The sequence below is a fragment of the Talpa occidentalis genome, unplaced genomic scaffold, assembly GCF_014898055.3.
Source record: "Talpa occidentalis isolate TD23 unplaced genomic scaffold, MPIMG_talOcc4v2.1 talOcc4.8, whole genome shotgun sequence".
In the NCBI taxonomy this organism is placed as follows: domain Eukaryota; kingdom Metazoa; phylum Chordata; class Mammalia; order Eulipotyphla; family Talpidae; genus Talpa; species Talpa occidentalis.
Window position 1 is genome coordinate 77,699,390 of NW_023605194.1, and position 19,190 is coordinate 77,718,579.

Genomic DNA, 19,190 nt, shown 5'->3' on the forward strand with positions numbered 1-19,190 from the left:
AATCTAAAGAAGAAATACTACTGGGCTATTGTATGACCTCATTGGTCAGCTTAATTTGCTGACAGTCCGACTTCTGTTCCCACCATTGTGTTCATGCTGAGCCTTTAGTTGTCTTGTTCACTGTCTTACAACTGCATCTTCTGCCTGTTCTTATTTTTAACTTTTTTTTTTTTTTTGCATTGGGCATTGCTGACCACCCTCTCAAAACTTTCTCTTCTTAATGCAGCAGATGAGTGAGATATTGGGGGTGGGAGGAGGAGGTCCTAACTCATAGGCTCATTATGGGTTAAATGTAATTGCATGTTAAAGCATGGGGAGGGTAGAAGGCAGCTTCGAGTCCTCCCTCTTACTTTACTCACTATCCAACCTTACTAGATCTGCTGACTTTTCTAAATCTCACTAGCTTTCTGCTCATGGCTTAGAATCTTTCCCTTGGTGAGCTCTTCCTCCTCATCTCTTTCTCTGTGGCTGGGGGACTGCCAAGCAGTGGTTTTATCACTTGTGGTTCACAAACCAGAGCTTTGTAAACTTTTTTTTTTAATTGGTCCCAGTGTTGTTAATATTTTTTCCCAATTAAGTGTTATTTTTAAAAACCTGCCATCTATTATTTCATGAAAGAATGAGCATAGAAGCAAGAAGCATAGAGCAAGAAGGAAGGACATAGAGCAACAAAAAGGGCAAGTTCTTCCCAAAAGAGGATAGTGGCAGCCACATACAGGTAGACTGTATTATTATCGAAATAATACACTTTAGTGAAAAATAATGCAATTTGAAATTTTAATTACCTTAAATAACCGATCACCAAAAAAATAAAATGTAACATTTACTCTTACAAAAAAAAAAATAACAAATCACATACACTCTCAGATATTTGTTTCATTCTTCCAGTGATTGCATTAGATGAAAAGGTACTGACTTAACTTAATTGCTTTTTCATCAGATTGAGGCAAATATCTTTCATGTGTCACTTTCCTGCCGTGTTATAAGTACAATATGCAGTGACACTTTCTCAGATACTCTCACTGCCATTCTGTCAGTACTTCTAATACCAACACATTTTTTAAATTATTGTTTTTTCAAAAGACCAAAAGTTTTTTTGTGTGTGTGTGGTTTTATAATATCTTTACAAAGAACATTGCCACATATTTAAACTGACTCAGGGCATCCCCAGTGGCGCAGCAGATTGAGCGCTGTGCTGTGAAGTTGTCTGTAGCCTCTGCAGCGCAGGTTCAATTACCAGATGGCTAGGGAGATTCCCACATGGTGGGGCAGACCTCTCCCGTCTCGCCCACTGCCCCCCTCAGCAGTGTATTTCAGTCAGTCTGCCTGTTTTGCTCCCAGCTCTGTCTCTAGTGAGTCCTCTCACCCACCCATGCCTCTGGCCTGTACCCCAGCTCTTGTATGCATAAATAAATATATCTAAAAAAAATAAACTGACTCAAATTGATTAGCAAACCTAACTGGATCCATGAACTGTCATATTTTCTGCTCTACTAAGCTATTTTCTTTTGACAGGCTGATTATTATTCAGGTTGAGTCCTTGTATGGAATTAACACCCACATACCTCGCACTGCCTTGTTATGTTCTACTCACCATAATGCAAACAAAGCTTGAGCCACTTGTAGGAAGGTATATAGGAGGTGACATGTCATTTGAGATGACTTTCCTGGCAGCTGCAAGTAAACCAACTCTGGCCAAATAGGACCCTTGTCTCCATGGCACACTTTGAGTGGCCCAAGATCCTTAGGGCTTCCATGTGTAAAACAGCTAGTGATAGGGCCTCCCTGGTGGCGCAGCGGTTGAGCGCTGGGTTGCGAAGCTGCCCGCGGCCTCTGCGGCGCCGGTTCGATCCCCGGCTGCTTCCCGGCCACCGGAGGAGGGTCCCACATGGCGCGCAGACCTCTCCTGCCGCCCGCTGCTCCCCTCAGCAGTGTGCTTCGGTCCTTCTGCCTGTTCTGCTCTCCGCTCTGGCTCTGGTGAATTCTCTCACCCTCCCGTGCTTCTGACTGTACCCAGTGCTTGTATGCATATATGTATAAATCAATCAATCAATAAATAAATAAATCTTAAAAAAAAAAAAACAAAAAAAACAGCTAGTGATAATTAAGTCAACACAGTTCTCTTTTCTTCCTGTTAATGGGAGGACCTGCTTTATAGTTAGTTTATAGTTGATGGCATGTGTGGGGTTATTTGAAAGAATTACAAAACAAGTAAACAAAAGAATGTTTACTGCAAAAATGCATTTACAACTAGTTTTAAGATGTTTACAAACTACTTTTAAAATTGAACCTTAGCTTTCTGAAAAATTTTGCAAGGCTGTTTGCAAATAACTGGATTCCTATTACAGCACTGCTGTTTTTGTCTTAATTAGGACAAATTCTTGACTATCTCTCATCTTGCACTTTGCTCATCTGTGAGATGCGCAGGTTTGCTTTTAAGCTTCTCTGAGGTCTTCCAAGTCTACATTTTCTGTGTTTCATACTTGTACATGGTTGGAATTTGCTTCTGAACAGGGCGCTGAGTCTGGATGAAACAAGCTTAGCCTGGAGTTGATTGTTATTGAAGCCAGGTAACAGGTATTTGGAAGTTCATTACTGTTTGGTCTACATTTGATATATTTGAAATATGCCATAAAAGAAACTGTTACATGTATGTATGATCTCCTATCACTTTCTATCACCTCCTATCCTCTCAACTTCCCAATGAACTTTTTTTTTTTCTGAAGATTTATTCATTTATTTATACAAGCACTGGGTACAGTCAGAAGCGAGAATTCACCAGAGTCAGAGCGGGGAGCAGAACAGGCAGAGGGACCGAAGTACACTGCTGAGGGGAGCAGTGGGCGGCAGGAGAAGTCTGCGCGCCATGTGGGACCCTCCTCCGGTGGCCGGGGATTGAGCAGCCGGTGATTGAACCGGCACTGCAGAGGCTGCGGGCAGCTTCGCAACCCAGCGCTCAACCACTGTGCCACTGGGGAGGCCCCCCCATTGAACTTTTTGGCTCATGTTCGGCCTGTCTCAGCCTAAATTTACCATCTTCCTCACAGGAAGTCTATTTTCCTCTTTGGAATTCCCTGTTGCATGTGGTGCTGCCCTCCGGGAGTCAAGTTCAAAACTGTAGTGTCACTGACTCCTTTCTCTCCCTGTTTTCCATATTTGCTTAGTCACTAAGTTCTATCTATTTTCTTTCAAAATGTTCCTATTTTGTGCTACTCTGACAATCCCAGGATGCCATCACCTCAAATCTAAGTGACTGGCTGTTCTAATTCTAGGACCCCAGTCGCTAACCACACCTCCGATTCAAAGCAGAATATTTTCACAGTATGGTTTTACTTCTCTGCTGTTTCCTTCTCTGGCTGGTGCCTGGATCCCTCCTTGATCTGAGTCCACTTTATGGCTTTCTTCCCTGCTCACCATGTGCCACGCTTTCTCTACAAACAAGAACAGTCTGTAACACCCCTGCTAGAAGGATAAACAGTTGCTGAGAACCCAGTGGCCACATTCACAATTCTAGCAATTAACTGCTGGTTGTCAGAGCTGATGTCACTGACGAGCTCTCCATCTTCCAGCACATCTAAGGAAAGCAAAGAATCTGCTAATGATAGGGCAATTTTAATTGGGGGGGCGGGTGGAGGGAGGAATGTTTCAAGCATTTACTCTGAATCCTGACACTTTCATTGGAATTATAAGGAACCAGAAATACTGGAAGTTAGGACTGAATAGTAAAGTGAATTCTGAAATTAGGGCAGCATTTTAAATGTGTAAGTTAGGCAACTGAGTGCATATAATTAAATGTCCTATGGAGAAAGAAAATTAGGACATTTGTTAACAATTATAATTTTTGAGACGTTTCACCAAATTAGCATTTTATAAATTTTGTAAATGCAAAACGTAAAAGATGCTGAAAGTTCTTAGTTGAAAATAACATATTACATAAGTGTGTGTGTGTGTGTGCGCGTGCACACGCGCACACACACAGAAAGTATTTTTGTAAGTATCCGTAAAAGGTAACTGTCAGTCTATGAGGAGAGGACTGTTGGCCTCAAACAAAAAAGCAAGCAGTTATATCACCAACGGAATGGGTTTATTAAAAAATAAGACAATTTGGTAAGTGCAATTTCATGGGGGAGATGAATGTGCACTCCCTCAGATCAAAAGCCAGTATCCCTTTTTAGCTTTTAGAGGGGCTGCTGCTGGATAAAAGAACCTCCTGCTTCCTTCCACTGGGGAGGGGAGGCAACATCACTTCCAACTGGTCATGCAAAGCTTGGTGGGTCCTGTAGTTTGCTGAATGTGTGTGTGTCCTCATTTAAATAGGTTTTTTGTATATTAATTTTCATAGTCCTTTTTAAATAAAGTGTGGGTTTCATATTTATTATAGGTAAATGACTACTCAATTTCCTTTAGACTCTTTTGGATTTCAGTATAGAAGGGAAATAGGGAGATTGTGTGTATGTATTTTGTAATACATTTGAATTTTATTTTATGGGCAAAGATAGCATTATGTTAAGAAATCAAATACTTTGTATACTTGAACTCTCCCTAATAAATAGCACAAAATTATAATTCACACTTCTAGCAAATTCTAGGAATCCAGTTATAATTTAGCTTAATAATGTCAGAGTTATTGAGAGGCATTTTGACTTATTTTAAATAAGAGATCATTGTAAATAACTCGAGGGAAACTCATGTGAGTTTTAAAGAAAAACTCAGGCTAGAGGTGTCCCAGTCTCCCAGTCTCCCTTCCTTGGGGGGTTCACCTTCACCTTGGTTCCAAGGTGAAGAAGGACAAATAATTTTGGTTTTTCCTCTTGTCTTCTCATTGCATTCTGTGTGTGCTGGTGTTGATAGGATCTGACTGGGCTGTGTGGGCTTCCTTTAAAAAAAATCTGTAATATGGGATTCTCAAGATTTCATTTTCTTTTGTGTGTAATTGAAGCTTCCAGAGTGTTTGTTGATTAGTATTTGAGTGTGGTTTCAATCTTGGATACATACTGTTCTCCAAGAACTAATTAAGATATTAATCTCCATTCTGTTTTGTAGAAGTATTGCTTTCTTCTCGTTCTGTTTAATAACTGAGTGTTTACATAGCCTTCATGAGACAAATGAACTCAACAGGTTTATATTTTTTTAAAAATGCAATCAATCAGATGTATGCTTATGAGAACCACTTTTTTGAATACCAAAATATGGACAGAATCTGATTGAAGACTTTTCCCTGATATATATAAACACATGTATATGGTCTGTCTTGCCACAGGTTTCAAATCAATTGCATTAATTGCACAACTTACTAAATTGTCAGGAATTTTTGCCATGTCACTCTGCTCAGGACTTGAGTCCATAGGCCATGATGATGACAGCTCATGATATCCCAGACTTTATGATCCACAGTGGCCATGATTAACATATGCAAAGGGCTCTGACAAAAGTCAAGTTTCTTTGTCAATTGAAAAGCTTCAGATCAATAGCTATGTCTCTGGTTTCATTATTATCAGGTTATTATTATTTCATGTCATTATCAGGTCTTATCTTGAGAAAATGCCAGTAAAATAAAGGCTTTTAGTTCATGGCATTCATTTTTTTTTTTAATCCAACTAGGATGAAAAAATGAGAGCAAGTTAATGGAACTTTATAACTGCATGGGCAGTGCCCACCCTTGAGCTGTGCAAAAAGGTGGCTGCCAGTTTGAGGGTATTGGTGAGATCTGGGGAGATATATGGGAACAGTTAACCTGTCACAGTTTGCATCTGTGGTAGCAAAGGCCTGGCTAGAAGCTAGGGCAGCTGTAACTTGGCCCTCTGCCCCATCACAGCTTCCTGAACTTCCTGGTTGCATGCTATATACCCCCAACATTTAGCATTCAGGGTGCATTCTGGGAGCTGAGCACAGTGCACTGGCAACCCCCTGCAGTGGTGGTAGAATGGTGTGAATGGGAAGGGCTGACTTTATTTGGCCGTAACAAAGGAGACATAAGTTAGTCACAATTTCACTAGTATCAAGGCTTGACTTTTGTGCTTATTATGTTTCTATTTTAGGAAAAGGAACAGAATCCTCATATATAAATAGGAAGACTTATCTGGTTTAAAGAGCAAGAAAGTAGCCACTGTGATTTTGTGCTGTGACAGAGGAACACTATTTCACAACAAAATTGCATAGAAAATTTAGGTGAGCAATTTTAAAACCTTAGTAATGTGAAATGAAACCAATGATGTGATAATCTTTCAAATGACGTGGTCAATGAAAGTAGAATGTGAAGGAAGAAATAATCAGAGATCAAGAAAGGAAAGACCACAAATAACTGGTATAAACCAAATGAGAATGACTGATATTCTTTTTTTTTTTTTTTTTTTTAAGATTTATTTATTTATTTATACAAGCACTGGGTACAGTCAGAAGCACGGGAGGGTGAGAGAATTCACCAGAGCCAGAGCGGGGAGCAGACCAGGCAGACTGACGAAGTACACTGCTGAGGGGAGCAGCGGGCGGCAGGAGAGGTCTGCGCTCCATGTGGGATCCTCCTCCAGTGGCCGGGGAGCAGCCGGGGATCGAACCGGCGCTGCAGAGGCTGTGGGCAGCTTCGCAACCCAGCGCTCAACCACTGCGCCACCGGGGAGGCCCTGATATTCTTTTTGATGGAGTTTTCATATAAACACAAGTAGGGAGGGAGATAAAAACATGGAAGCCAATGTTGAGAGGTAATGGACTGAAGGAGCCTGAGGTAAAAGCACCCTCTTAAATGACTCGGGTTATTATCTACAATTTAAAACTGTAGGAGAGACTATTGATTAAATTACTTCTAAGCTAATAGATTTAGGATTCCTTTCTAACTAGAAAATAAGCACTGTTTCTCTGAAAAATGAAAAGGAACTATGGTAGATTTAAAATTATTTCTTGATTTTTTAAGGACAAAGTAACAACACAAAATTTGGAATGTTTAACAAAGACAATGAATGAGATTAATATGTCCTGGGTATCAGGCAGTCGTATTTATTTTTCCCTCCCTCCCTCCCTCCCTCCCTCCTTCCCTCCTTCCCTTCCTTCCTTTTCTTCTTTCTTTCTTTCTTTCTTTCTGTAATAGTGCATTGTAACATTTTATGTATTTTTGGTGTGTAGTATTAAAAATCAACATGTGTCGTACTATATTAAGTTCACCACTAAAACCCAACTTTGTCTTCACCACATCTTTCCCCACAATTGTCCTTTTTTACCAGACTTACCTAAGCATCCAAGGAGTAGAGTGCTACTTTTTTTTTTATAGCAATGATTTTTTTTTTTTAAAGATTTATTTATTTATACAAGCACTGGGTATAGTCAGAAGCACGGGAGGGTGAGAGAATTCACCAGAGCCAGAGCAGGGAGCAGAACAGGCAGACTGACAAGGTACACTGCTGAGGGGAGCAGCGGGTGGCCGGAGAGGTCTGGGCACCATGTGGGACCCTTGCCCAGAGGCTGGGGATTGAACCGGTGCTGCAGAGGCTACGGGCAGCTTCACAGCCCAGTGCTCAACCGCTGCGCCACCAGGGAGGCCCCTAGAGTGCTACTTTTAATTGACATTACACTTGTTCAGAGGGCTCCCTGAGGTGCCTGAGGTAAGGCAGAACCAGGAATCAGCTAGAACCAGTCTAGCTGTAACATTTGTGCCCAGAGCCTTTCCCGCAGGGAGCTTTGGCACAGATAGGACGACACATGAGTTCCTTCCCATTGCCAGGGAAGAAGTGGGGTGTTCCCAATTCTTCTCAAAGCAGGAACCATCTCCATTATTTAGAGACAAAACAAAAACATTTGGAACCAGACAGACCAGATGGCTAAACACTTCTTTGTTCCCCTCTCAATTCCCCCTAGTGATGGCAGTGTGGGTTTGTCTTCTTCCCGGATGTCATCCTGCCTGCATGTGGGTCTCCAGAGCTCCCCAGCACAGCACAGAGTGCTTAGAAAAGTATTTCTATACTGTAAACTCATAATAAAACTTCCTTTATAAAACATTTATATATTATTAAAACACAAAATGTTAAAACATTATAAATCACTTATAGTAATACTACTCCATTTTAAAAGTTATTTATTCTGTAATTCTTGTCAATGTATAGAGTGTAGCCTTAAAATTGAATGACTGTCATGAGATAAATCAGATGAAAAAATAATTCTTTCATATTTGTTCTCTGCTTTACAGCTGACAAAACTCTTACTTAAAAATCAATGCTTATCAACAAATTATATTTTAATATGTATTTGTGATTGACTTTTTCGCCGAGGCTGTTAGGAAGAGAATAGTTATGGAAACTCAATCTAGGTGTTTAGTTCTCTTTGTTTGCTGACATATAATTCAGAAATTTATGGAGATTAAATTCGTAGCTGTGATCAATTAGATTGTTGTTTAGCAAATAGCCATGTCTCTCCCCTCCCACTTGGAAAGAATTAGACCTTCCTGTGCCATTGGCTGAGGGCTCAGCCTGTGGTTTACTTTGGCCAATGGAATGAGAGTAGATGGGACAAGAGCTGAGGTTTGAAATGAGCTTGCATGGTGTGTGGTTTGCCCACTGGTGAACCTGCCGTTCACCGTGAGAGGTGCTTACTGCGTAGCCACTGCCCCTTAACCGGTCCCAGAAAGAGACAACCCAGGAGCAGACTCCACAGTAGCCTGAAGTAGTCGTCACCCAACCACTTGTTACTAAAGTCACTGAAATTTGGGAGTTATTACACAGATTTATGGCAACAGAAACCTAACTACTATGGAAATCCTTGTGGAGGTCAAAAAAAGGAAGTCACATTTACTGTTTGATAGTCATTAACCCATAACCCCATTCTTACAACTCCCTGTGCTGGGAACTATTATTATCCCATTTAATAGAAGAACAACCTGAAGCACAAAGGGATTAGGTAACTTCTCTAAGATCACATACCTAGTACAGTGAAGCATGGATTTAAACCAAGGTCTTATAGGATTTTAAAACTTGTGCTCTTTTTTTTATTACTGCTTCATGCATTATTGCATTTAAAAAAAAAAAAAACCCAGGGGCCTCCCTGGTGGTCCAGGCGGGTTGAGCGCAACGCTGTGAAGCTGTTCACAGCCTCTGCAGTGCTGGTTCGATCCCCGCCAGCCTCGGAGCAACCCACATGGCACAGCAGACCTCTCCTGTCATGCCCACTGCTCCCCTCAGCAGTGTATTTCATCAGTCTGACTGCTCTGTTCCCCGCTCTGTCTCTGGTGAATCCTCTCACCCTCTTGCACATCTGGCCTGTACCCCCGTTCTTGCATAAATAAAATAAATCTTTAAAAAAAAAAATCCCAGGTATATAATGAGAATTCTAAAAATAAAAATATTAAAAATAATGCACAAAACATTTTTGTTCTAAGGATAATAAATCATTTTAAAAGGAAAACAATACCCAAGAAAAGAAAATCCAGTCTATATGTATAATGCATGAATTTCAAGAACAGAGGCTCATTGCACACTGGAAAAAAACTAGAATTCAGACACCAGTAGCTATATGCAAGGAAATAAAATGTTTCTTTTTTAAAAAAAAGATTTATTTATTTATGCATACAAGAACTGGGGTACAGACCAGAGGTGGGAAGGGTGAGAGGATTCACCAGATAAAGTGGGGAACAGAACAGGCAGATCGATTGAAATACACTGCTGCGGGGAGCAGCAGGTGAGAGAAAAGGTCTGCTGTGCCACGTGTGTAGCTCCCTGGCCAGCCATGGATCAAATTCATGCTGCAGTGGCTGCAGATAGCCTCACAGTGCTGTGCTTAACCCCTTGCGCCACCAGGGAGGCCCCTAAAATGTTTCTTAATAAGCATTATTCAAAACCAAATGAATCCAGAAGAACTGTTTTCCGAGTTCCTAAGAACATGAAGTTCAAGGCTTACTCTATTCTGTGATTATTGTGACAAATTACATACTTGTCTTGAGAGTTATTGGTTCTTTCATTCATCCAAAGATGTCTTGTGCCAGAGCCTGTTCCAGCAGTGACACTGCTGGATGCAGGTTGGCAGTCTGACATACAGTTTCTGTTTCAAAAGAAGTGCAGTTGCATTGGGAATCCCAGCAGACATGTGCCATGTTGTTCTTACCCTGTCCCTGTTTATTTTTGGTGGAGGGTGAAGTGGAAGACCCTTTGGGCCCTTTATTTAGGTTTCCTTGCAGCTACTGTTGCTGAGCTCACTCTAAAGCCAGCTAGAGAAAGATGTGGTCATGCACCCACTGCCTTGTCCCACTGGAACATCTGAGAAGGGAGGGAGACTGGGCTGCAGGGACCCTGGCTTTACAAGAGCTGTGACCATTTCTCTGTACATTTTACAGCCTTGCTGGTGGGTGGGAGCAGAGGTCACAGGACAGTTGCCTCTCCTCGCTCCATGCTCACCTCTTTTTCCTGCAGCACCGCTGGGGTCCTTCTCCTCCTGTGTTCCCCTGATGCTGCCCAACTGTGCAAACCCATGTCTCTTCCTCCTTTCCTGTGTTTCCTCATTAGCACCAGTGCCCACAGCCATTGTGCCAGCTCCCTCCGATTGAAACTGGCTCTAGCTCACACAGAAGGACTTGGATGAGTCAACACAAACATTTGGGGTTAAATGGCTTACTTTGTTATTTTTTCCCGGATTTTCTTTTTTTCTTGTGGGAACACTTAAATGTCCTATTTGGATAAATTGTGGGTAGTGGGATTTCAGGTATCAAAAAGAATGAAATAATAATATTGAACGCCAAAAGGCCCATGTGTTATCTTAGTTCATTCTCACAACCACCCAATGTAGCAGGTTCTGTTATTGTGTCCATTTCACACATAGGAAAACTGAGGCACAGGCAAGTGAATTAACTTACCCAAGTCCCTGCAGCCGGTCAGCGGTGAATCTTTAGAACTTCACTCCTAACGTGTAAAAGAGGCAAAACCACCCAGGCCAGAGGCGCCATCTCACTCAGTCATAACTGATGTTAAGAGAGGGAACTAGTGGCCCTTCAGGCCAGCAGTTCCTGAATACAATCAGGGGCCAGGAGAGGGAAGTATCTGGAGGGAGCCAGAGGGACTGTGAGGAGAAAGGGAATCCCCCACATCCTGCCTGTTTCATTTCTTTATCAGAAATGCTCCCCTCCCTAGACATGGAAGCAGAAATGAAACTTTTGCCACAGCCCAGGGTTACAGCGGGGCAGTGAGACAGGACATCAGAGAAAACTTTGTCTATGAATGTGAACACCAACCTCCCTCCTTACAAGTCCAAGGCGCAAAGTGGGAGGATTAAGGGAGCCAGCTCAGAGGGTCTAGGATCATGCACTCCACATTCAGAAGCTCAGCCAACACTTTAGAAAATAACAGGCCCCTGTTGCTGGTATAGCATTCTAATGACCCCATGCCAGGGTATCTTTAATACAAAGGGAGAATTGAGTTCATTGTGTCCTCCGGTAAGAAGTAAGCTTACAGATTAACCAGTGATGGAGGATCAGTTGTACATTCCAGGAATGGGCCAGATTACTAAAGATTTAAACTGTTTAGGGAAATAGGCAGAAATGAGGCTAATGAAATTCATTCTCACAAAGCAGGAAGATCTTGCATTAAGGTAGAATGCATAGTACATTTAAATAGAGCCTGAATAGATAGAATTGCGAAGATAATGAGGAGTCCTAGGGCTAGATAAAAATATCATCAAGAGTCTGGTTGCAAACAGTATTTCCTCATAGGGCTAAGGAAGTAACGGGTCCTCTGGGTAAATGAGTTTCTCATAGCTCATTTAAAATCAATGGTGCAATCCTGGACTTGCAGTTACCCCAAAACTGAGCATTCTATTTATAAAAGAGCAAAGAAGCAAAAGGAAAGTTTAGTCTGGGGTGCAGGAACTTAGTATAATATATTCTTTTTAAAGGAGTTTTCAACTCTCTTTTGAGCTGAGTACAAGAAGAACTTCTTAACTTTGGCTCAGGAGTTCCAAGTTTCAGTAGGTGTCCCCACAATTCTTTTATGCTCGTGTCCTCACTTTTGCTGACATGGTATTTTCTTTGTTGTATCTCTCTGAAATAAGTCTTCTAAGTCACAGAAAGCAAGCAGAGGATTAAGCTGAGAAAAAGAAAGGGGAATAATTTTGAAGTTAGCATGAATTGAGCAGAGTCAGGTATGTATGAACTCAGAGAAGGCTATGGCTTCATGAAATCAGGCACAGCCTCAAACCACCCAAAGACCATCAGCAGAGCCTCCATGGCCCACCTAGAGGAGAAGAGGCTCTGGAGGGTGAGGCCAGAGAGATCAGGAATTTAGAACCTTGTCCCTTTTCCTCCAGCTAAAAATGATTGACTAAAATAAATTTGAACCCCCCTCCTGATGTTTTTTTTTAAAGATTTATTTATGCATACTAGAATTGGGATACAGGCCAGAGGTGTGAGGGTGAGAGGATTCGCCATAGACAGAGTGGAGAACAGAACGGACAGACTGACAGAAATACATTGCTGAGGGGAGCAGCGGGCGAGACAGGAGAGGTGGGCCGCGCCATGTGGGCAGCTACCTGGCCGTTGATCAGACTCATCTTGCAGTGGCTGCAGATAGCTTTGTAGGCTGCGTCTTAACCCCTTGCGCCACCAGGGAGGCCTATCTGCTAATGTTTTGAGGGATCTCCACAGATAGTAATCAGAAGAAAAATAATACATAAATGCATAAATAAATAAATAAAAAACACCTCCCCCACCCCTATCCCCCGTTTTTCCAGTCCTGTGTCGTAATACAAGAGCAAGAGAGAGCGTTCCCTCACTGGCCAGAAATAGGGCTTTTGGCCTCTTGAAGTGTGGCTGGTCCTGTAAGTATGAATGCACACTGGATGTCTGAATACAATGTAAAACATCGCATTAATAATTTTAATGTTTATTATGTGTTGAAATGATATTTTGATGTGTTGGGCTCAACAAAATGTTAAGACAATGAATTACCCTTTTCTTTTTACTTTTCTTACTATGGCTCCTAGAAGATTTAAAATTTGCAGGTATCTTACATTATATCCAAATAGTCGAGCAGATTTCCAGGGTAATTATTTGCTTTCTCCTTGTTAAATTTCAGGCATGAGGAGCAAACAGATAAAAAGAAGCTTGTTTTCATTTTCTTTTCTGAGGCTCTGTTGTCTATTAGAGTGGATGTTTGGGACCAGTGGAAGGTTGTGGTGCAGAAATTTAATTGATAACAAATGCAGCTGGGAGAAAGAAAGGACACAATGAACAAGACTAATTCTTTGGGCTTAATTTCCTATGAATTAAACTCATTAAGTCATAGAAACCTGCACCAGGGCTTGTGAAGACACATCCCAACTGCATCCCTTGTTCACTCCTGTGTGCTGGAGGAGACAGAAAACCTACATCCTGCTAGAACACTAAACTCCCTGTTAGGCCCCAAATCATTGTATCTGAAAAAAGAAAACAAATGTAGAGCTTTCTGGTGATGGATTTCTTTTTGTCCTGGGTGAGTCAGAGAACAGACTGTGGTTTAAACCAAAGCAAAACAAAAAAAATTAAGCCTTATGCAAACGGGTAAAGGCATGTGGATGGGTGTGCAATTATTCATGAATCTACAGGGCTGGAGAAATACTCCCTTTCTCCTCTCTGGGAATGCTGATCTAAAGTACAATTCTTTCAATCTGGGCAGCTTCTTATGTGGCAGCTGCCCTTTCAAAACTGCAAATATGAGAAGCAATCACCTGGCACAATTTTTTTAAAAAAAGATTTATTTGTTTATTTATACAAGCACTGGGTACAGTCAGAAGTGCGGGAGCGTGAGAGAATTCACCAGAGCCAGAGCGGGGAAGAGAACAGGCAGACTGACGAAGTACACTGCTGAGGGGAGCAGCGGGCACGGCAGGAGAGGTCTGCGCGCCATGTGGGACCCTCGCCTGTGGCCGGTGATCGAACCGGCGCTGCAGAGGCCACGGGCAGCTTTGCAGCCCAGCGCTCAACCACTGTGCCACCAGGGGAGTCCCACTGGCACAATTTCTTAATGCTTATGTTTATTTTATTTATTTTATTTTTGCATAGAAAAACTGGAGGGGGGCCTCCCCGGTGGCGCAGCGGTTGAGCACTGGGTTGCGAAACTGCCTGCAGCCTCTGCAGCACCAGTTCGATCCCCGGCTGCTCCCCAGCCACCAGAGGAGGGTCCCACATGGCGCGCAGACCTCTCCTGCCACCCGCTGCTCCCCTCAGCAGTGTATTTCGTCTGTCTGCCTGCTCTGCTCCCCGCTCTGACTCTGGTGAATTCTCTCACCCTCCCGTGCTTCTGACTGTACCCAGTGCTTATATAAATAAATAAATAAATAAATAAATAAATAAATCTTTAAAAAAAAAAAAAAATTCTTTAAAAAAAAAAAAAAAAGAAAAACTGGAGGGTAGGCCAAAGGTGCAAGGAGTGAAAGGATTCTCCAGAGACAGAGTGGGTAGCAGAACTGGCAGATTTACTAAAATACACTTCTAAGGGGAGCAGCAGGCGAGACAGGAGGGGTCTGTTGTGCTGTTATGTGGGTTAGCTCCTGGCGGGGAGGAATCGAAGTCAGGTCATAGCAGTGATAGCCCTGAGACTTAACCCCTAGGCCACCAGGGAGGCCCCTTTTGTTTTCTATTTATTTATTTTTTTTTAAAGATGATTATTATTTTTTAAAATATTTATTTATTTATTTATATAAGCACTGGGTACAGTCAGAAGCGTGGGAGGGTGAGAGAATTCACCAAGCCAGAGCTGGAAGCAGAGCAGGTAGAAGGACCGAAGACACTTCTGAGGGGAGCAGCGGACGGCAGGAGAGGTCTGTGCGTCATGTGGGACCCTCCTCCTGTGGCCGGGAGCAGCCGGGGATCGAACCGGCGCTGCAGAGGCTGTGGGCAGCTTCGCAACCCAGCGCTCAACCGCTGTGCCACCGGGGAGGCCCTATTTATTTTATTTTATTTCATTTTTTAAAATATTTATTTATGCATACAAGAACTGGGGTACAGGCCAGAGGTGGGGGTGGGTGAGAGAATTCACCAAGGACAGATTAGGGAACAGAACAGGCAGACTGACTGAAATACACTGCTGAGGGGAGCAGCAGGTGAGACAGGAAGGTCTGCTGCGCCATGTGGGTCAGCTCCCTGGCCGGCTGGGCATCGAACTTGTGCTGCAGAAGCTGAGGACAGCTTCACAGTGCTGTCTTAACCCCTTGCACCACCAGGGAGACCCCCCCCCTTATGTTTTTTATTTTATTTATTTTTAATTTTTATTTTTTTTTATTTTTTACATCATTGTTCATTTTTAAACAATATTTGCTTCCCCCACCCCCTCAGGTGTAGTCCCCATAGAGTTTCCTTCACCAATGTACCTGGCACCATCACCTCAGTCCTCTGTGCTCATTCCTCCCTCTCATCCCTCTCCCTCCTCCTCCCCTGCAGTATGTCTCTGATTTGTAATTGTTTGTTTTTGCTTTGTTGTGCTTTGTACTGTTATTATTTTTTTACACTTATTTGGTTACCCTATACTTATAGCAGGAATATAGGGGAACCAAATAAGACATGAGTGTAAAAAAATAATAACAGTACAAAGCCCTTATGTTTTTTAAATGAGAAAACGGATTTCTATGAGAATACAAACTAAAAAATGCTGTTAAGAACAACTAAGTGTGGGGCCTCCCCGGTGGCGCAGTGGTTGAGCGCTGGGTTGCGAAGCTGCCTGCAGCCTCTGCAGCGCCGGTTCGATCCCCGGCTGCTCCCAGGCACCGGAGGAGGGTCCCACATGGCGCGCAGACCTCTCCTGCCGCCCGCCCGCTGCTCCCCTCAGCAGTGTACTTCGTTCCTTCTGCCTGCTCTGCTCCCCGCTCTGGCTCTGGTGAATCCTCTCACCCTCCCGCTTCTGATTGTACCCAGTGCTTGTATAAATAAATAAATAAATTAAAAAAAAAAAAAAAGACGGTGAGTTTACCTTTGAAAAAAAAAAAAAAAAAAAGAACAACTAAGTGTGCAGCATTCTAGACAATTCCAGTAGAAACTACTTTTATTGAAAGGTATCAAAAAATACGCAATTATTAAAAATTGGGGACTAGCATAGACATTTGTGTGATTCCTACACATTCAGCATCCTGACCAAGACCATCTAATAGCTCTTTTTAAACGTGCAGACAGGCGAATGAAAAGCGAACTGAAACTCTTTCATTCTCCTCTTAGATAAACAGCTAGTATTCTACATGAAAGAGTCAGTAAAATTTTCAAAGGTACATAAAAATGACCATGGGCCCTATAAGCAAAGTACTGTTGGGAAGGTGACCCTTGATGAAGGTCAAATTCCATCTTTGTAAAAAAATTTGTTCTGAGGTGCACCCTAGTGCTTCCTTCAAGTAAAAATAGGCTACCCAGTAGGCTTAGGGGCTGATGGTGGTTTTTAAATTTTACTAATCTTCTCTGGAATGAAATCAGCATGATTCAAAGAGAAAAGAGCTCTGGAACGTTTGCTAATCCCAGAGTTCTTTTCTTTTTTTATTAAAAAGGGATTACTAGCTTCATGTAATTACTTCTTTTTAAATTACTGGCAGTATTGCTAAATGTATTTAGATTGTGTCACTCAGCGGTCACAATTGAATACATAAAGATGTCATTCATCATCCAGATCAAAAGCTACAAACAAATTATAGTGCATACTCCCGAGACTCTTGGCCTGACATGTATTAGAATTTAGGAAGAAAAAAAAATGGGCAGATTTTAAACAACCTATATGTTTAACTCTTGGGCATCTTATAAAGTCACAGAAACTTGAGCACCAGTCTCTGGAAGCACAGCAGTAATGGGTAGGAGCAGAGGCCACTGTGCCCAGTTTCCGAGTCCTGAACATGGGTCTGTGACTTAATAGGTGTATAATATCAGACACTTGGTCGAAAACTTGGTTTCCCTCCTCGGTAAAGCAGCACTAGCACATAAATACTACTTACTGTATAGGGTTATGGAGATCAAATGAGATAATGTATGTATCTTGCACAAAGAAGGGACTCACTGCTAGGTGCATCTATTGAGCCAGTAATTCCATTTCACAGGTGAGGAGGCTGCACTGAGACTTACGAGGTCACCATCAAGAGGTGACGTCGCAGCCGCTGGAATTCAGGTGATGTGCTCTAGTCCTTCTGCCTCAACTTGGGCTTTGTTCTTTGAATTTTTAAATTATGAATTTCCATAAAACTACTGTACATTTTTGTTCTGGAACCCTCCCTCCTCCCCTCCATGGATCTAAATGCAAATGTCTACAAAGCAGAAAATGTGTCCCACCTTTAATAATTTAATAATAGGTTTGCATCCTGAGACTATTGGCTTGAGTTAATCATAATTCTTTAAACGTTAGCATAATCTGGCAGGCTTCAAATGTGTTTGCTTAACTTCTGATCTCTTTCTATGCGTTTTCTTTCAGTTTGTCTCCCTCTGGTGGATTAAAAAATACTTTTTATTTTTAAAATAACTGGGTTATTTGGGTCAAGTTTTGCTCAAGTTAAGAGTTCATCTGTTGTCTGTTTCATGTTCTGGAACTTCTAAAAAACTGCTTTGCCTGGATGGGAGTCTTTGGAGAGGCTGCAGTTCAAGGAGGAGAGAAGTAGGCTGAAGGCATCTGCTCCCAACAGGTCCACGAGCACTAAGAAGCACATGCAAAGACACAAAAGTGTATTCAGAGAGAACTATGTGGTTTTAAATGAGTGAGAATAAATTGCAAGAGGTCAGGGGTGAAAGGTTGTGTATGAGATGACGTGGAAGGGTGAGCAAGGACCAACCAGTTTTTTTTTTTAAGTCTGTTTGACTCTTGTTTTGTAGGTAATTATTTGAATTAGGCTGCATAAACAGACAACCCAGTTAAGGGGCTTTTAAAACAAAGTTTATTTCTAGCTATATAAGAGCAGTCAGGAAATAGCAATCCATGACTTGATATGGAGCTCTTCTGTTTTCAGTATGCAGTTTCCTTTCAATTCCTACTCCTTCATCCTTAGGGTGTGACCTTTGCCTTCATGGTCCAAAATAGCTGCAAAAGCTCCAGCCATTGCTTTCATTTATCCAGTTGGACATCTGCCATGGACCTTTCCCCCTGATGGTTTTTAGTCACAGTTTGAACTATTCAGCATCTTCTTTAGGAGGCAGTCGGGGTTCACCTGGCTTATACCACTCCAGCTGTGCAGGCTATCACCCACGACTGATGCAGTCTCTAGCACATGAATCCTAGATGGCTCTCAGGCCCTCTACACCTGCTACACTCCTCTCTAAGGGAAGCCTGGGTATGAAGATGGATGAAGAGCTAACAGAAGCCAAAGGGCAAGAAGTGAGTTGGGGTGGGACTGTGGGCATCTTTTCTCATTTTTTTCTTACATGAAAGAGATGCTGAAAAGAGAGGGGAAACGGGGGATTTGATGTACGGGGATCCCTGGGGAGATGGAGGAGCTGAACCCAGGATACAGGACTGACTGTGAGTAATAGACAAACTCCTCTTTCTCTGAGAACTGAGCTAAATAGGGCTTAAACGAAGGAACATTTGCAGCGAGGGACAAATGAGGTCTGAAACCGGGAAAAAAATTATCAATATAATATATTGTAGATGACTGAAACACAATCATTTCTGATTTAGTTCACATTTAGTCTTTATGTCCCGAGCAATGTGCTTGCAATTTTCATACACATTTATCTATTTTAATTCTCATAAACAGTTGACAGTTAACTTTATATTATCAAAACATATACCAATTTAATTTTAGTACAGGAAGTTGTCACCTTTTGCAAGTCACTGAGCATGTATTATCTAATTTGATTTTTCTAGCAGTTGTCAATTTTACAGGTACAGAAGCCAAGGCTCAGGGAGGTAGAATCACTTCAGTGGGCATCAATTGTATGATTTTACTATTATTTAAATGAGTCAAATTTGAATATAGGTTTGAAAATAAAGGGCATTTTATTTTTTTCATCAAAATTTTGTTGATTTGCCATTCTTTAACAAAAACATTTAAGTTTGGAAGTATAATCTCTCAACGGCATTTTAGACAGCTGCTGTATTGTCAGGTAACAAAGCACCCATCTGCCTAAATAGGCTAGCAGAGCTCTGAGACAGTCATCTGCTTTGGGGTGCTGAGAGGGTGCTGTATTTCCTAAGGGGGGGGGCTAGTCATTGATAGCAACTGAGGCTTGGAATGAAATGGGGTTCCTTCAGGCTGCTCAACCTAGGGCCCTTGTGCTTGATAAACCTGTATTT